Raw genomic sequence first — 3,899 nt, forward strand, 5'->3', positions numbered from 1 at the left:
AAATAGATGTAAACGTGTTTGTATGTCTCTCTCCACTCACTAGCTCTGTACACTAAAAGCAGCCACACCCCTATAGTAGGGAATCTATTGACCAGTTGGAGTTTGGCCTCTAAATACTAATCTCCACCAAAGAAATGAATGTTCCTTGGAGAAATGGTTGATTCCAGGGCTGAGTCAGGAAACATACTAGATGAACCTGGGACACTTTGTGCCAGAGAGCCAGAAAGTATAAAAGAATGATGGGAACCAGCTGAAAGGGTAAGAAGTCAGCTCTTAACGATATTTCAACTGAATAAATGGAGGACATTTTGAGCATAAAAATTAACAGTGGTAATAATGGTTTATAAATCATTGAATAAAATCAGAAGCTATATATCCTTGAAGATATAATAAATTAAAATGAAAAGTTCGAATAACAGAATATTTAAATGAGACAAATTAAAAGTATCATCTGATAAAATGCAAAGAGAAGGACACAAAATCCTGTGATATTTGAAGATACACAACTTGAGTATAATTATGGGGAAACATAAGATAAATCTGAATTTAAAGACTTCTAAATAAATAAAAACCCAACTTTTAATCTTCAAAATAGTCAGGGTTATGAAACTCAAGGAAGGCCTGAAGGACTGTTCCTGACTGAAGGAGACTAAAGAATCATGGTATTAATTGTGACATGTGATTCTGAACTAAATTCTTCTTCTTTGAAAGACATTATTGAGTCATTTGGTGAAACTTGAACAGGATATGTTAATTGCTTGATTTTGATAATTATGTGGTATTGACATGGGTGAGTGCCCTTGTTAGTACAAAATACACATTAAGGTATTTAAATGTGGTGGTATATAAGGTCAGCAACTTAATTTCAAATGCTCCAGAAATAAAACTGTTTTATATTATACTGACCACATTTTTTTCTAGATATACAATTGTTTCAAAATAAAAATACAGATTCTTGTGACCCATCTCAAGAGATTCTTATGTAGTATCAGAGTCTGGCCTAGACTTTGTCTTTTTAACTATTCCAAGATGGACAATAAGTCTGATAATTCCACATGAGAGAAAACTGTCTTATCAAGTTAAACAGGAGCAATAGCTGTAACTAGATTTTGTTACTATGGTTTTTTTAGGTTATAATAGGATTTCTTACTTAGCACTGAGAATATTCTAGAATTCTTATAGCGGTAGATATGACATAATTTTTGTCCAAGACTATTTTATAATTACACAATAGAATTTAAGCATACCTTTTGGTCTGTGTCAATACTTTATTCATAGCCAGGGATAAGAGTTATTTCTTATTTTAAAAAGGAGCAAAAGTGATTACCGGTTAAAGCCAGCATGGCCTTTCATGACCACCTGAATTATTTACTGTTTCCGCAACCATACTATAAGCTCCCAGAGTGTATAGGTGGATTTGTTTTTCTTACTGTTATGCAGTCTAGTGCCTAGCACAGTATATGTCACATGGTTGGTGCTAACCCATATATAGAATAAAATGAATCAATGCCACAACATTCTCTTCTCAAGTTTTCTGCAGTAATTCTCTTTTTCTCAATTTAACATTACTATGAGGGTATTGGTGTTCGCGCATTCATTGGTTGATTGATTTTATCTCATACAAAATGTTCAGCATTTAAGATCATGAAGAGAATCAGAACCATTACAGTAACATTGAAACTAAAGAGACCAGCAGGTGGTGCAGTGGTTAAGGTACTCGGACTCCTAGATGGCTGACTGCAGTTTGAGCCCCAGACCTGGTGGCTTGAAAATCACTCCAGGTGCATGTGTGTGCATGCCCCAAATCCTGAGAGGATAATGAAGGAGAAGGGATTAAGACATAGCCATCCTCTCTGGGGCATGATTTCTCACTTTCCTTGTCCTTGTCTCTCTCTGGCTCTCCAGCAGCAAGTGCACAGACACTGGCATAAACCTTAAAAAGAAATTGAAACTAAGGCAATAAAAGTAGTTTCAGGACCAGCAGATGGCATAGAAATTATTTCACTTGGACTCTCATGTGGCTGACTGTGGTTGATCCACAGCCCTACATGCCAGGAGTGTGTTCATGCATACCCAAGATCCCAGGAGAATGGATTGTGGTGTGACCATCCCCCAGGGGGGGTGATTTCTCACTTTCCCTCTCACAGTCTCTCTCTCTCTCTCTCCTCCCCCTCCAGCGAATGCATGTGCCCTAAGGTAAAAACCCCTAAAAGTAAATAAGTAAATAATTTGGTTTGGCTTTGTTCATCATATTTGTGTCATCAGCATAATGTGGTGGAATTAAACTCTAATTAGTATAGATAGATAGACAGATAGATACTCACTGCACATATCAATATTGTATTAAAACTTTTCTAATAGAAAGGAATAAATAATGCTCTTCTGGAGGTACATTAACCATAGAGGTATCTCTGAAATGCTTGAAGTGCCCTTCAAAGAAAAATCAGCTCATCCACACTTATAGAATAACAGGATCATTTAGAGGTTGGTAAACTGGGAAGGGAGGCCTTAGCAAATTTATAGCTAGATTCCCATGTGTGCCAGAATCTTGGGATGATATGGAAGCTTGTGCTTCTCAGAAACAGTGAGGTTGTTTAATAGGTTTTGTTTACATACATCAATGTTGAACAATAAGTTATTCAGGATTTAAAGTAGTAGTATCATCAGACTTACTTGCCAATTTTGTAAATGATTGGGATATTTTGTGGAGTATGGTTTCAGTTTTAAGCATTCAGATGGTTACTATTCTATTATCAATTGCCATGATAAAAATATCTGAATCAGAATTTTTTTTTTTTTTTTGCAGAGGATTTGCTATAAGGTGTGTGCACTCGCCAGAAAGACAGAGAGACAGAGAGTGAGAAATCACTCCCCAGGGGGATGGCCACACTGCAATCCTGACTCATACCCCTTTCGCGATATTGGGCACCCACGCACACGTGCCCATGAACCATGGTTGACTATATGGGAATCCAGCGACATAGCCATTATGCCATCTGCTGGTCCTGGAAATGTTTTTAAAACTAATAAAAGTGTTTCTAAGAGAAATAAAAGCAAAAACACAATATGTGAATGCAGATGACACAATGTATTGAAATATAAACTTACAAAGAAAGGTTTTAAATCAAAAGAAAAATTTAGGAAGAAGTATATTTATTCACTATTATGCCAAATATATATTTTACCAGCAGATTGATGTGTTAGAAAAAAAGATCATTTTAAGACATTTTGCAGGGAACCAGCAGTTAGTGTAATGGCTATGTCGCTGGACTCCCACGTAGTCTACTACGGTTTGTGTCCCAGACCCGGTGGCTTAAAACTCACGCTGGATGTGTGTGCGTGTGTGCCCAAGATCCTAGAGGAGAATGGAAAAGAAGGGATTGTGGCGTGACCATCCCCCCTGGGGGGTGATTTCTCGCTTTCTGTCTCTCTGTCTCTCTCTGTCTGTCTGGCTTTCTCTCTGTCTCTATGGCGAGCACACGCGCCCTATAGCAAAAACCTCTCCAAAAAAAGAGAGACATTTTGCAGTGCACCTTACACATCACTGTAATGCAGTGGAAAATATATACCTAATGAAGTACACACAGTGATATTGACTATCAACAAATTTTACCAGATACAAAATACAAACAGAAATCTGATAAAACAAAGTGGTATCAATCATTGTACAATCGGTATCACAATTTACTTGACAAGAAGAAGAACGAAACAACAAACACTTCTTGGTTACATAATCTAGAGTATAGGTCTCAACATGGTACAAATACAAAATTGAAAATATTTACAGTGAATAGACAGCCCTCAGAATGGGAAAATATTTTTGTATATTATGCATCAGATAAAGGACTGATAACCAGAATTCACAAGGAACTCAAGCAGCTGTTCTGAAAAAAGACGAT

The sequence above is a fragment of the Tupaia chinensis genome, unplaced genomic scaffold, assembly GCF_000334495.1.
Source record: "Tupaia chinensis unplaced genomic scaffold, TupChi_1.0 Scaffold143610_2, whole genome shotgun sequence".
NCBI classification, from domain to species: Eukaryota; Metazoa; Chordata; class Mammalia; order Scandentia; family Tupaiidae; genus Tupaia; species Tupaia belangeri.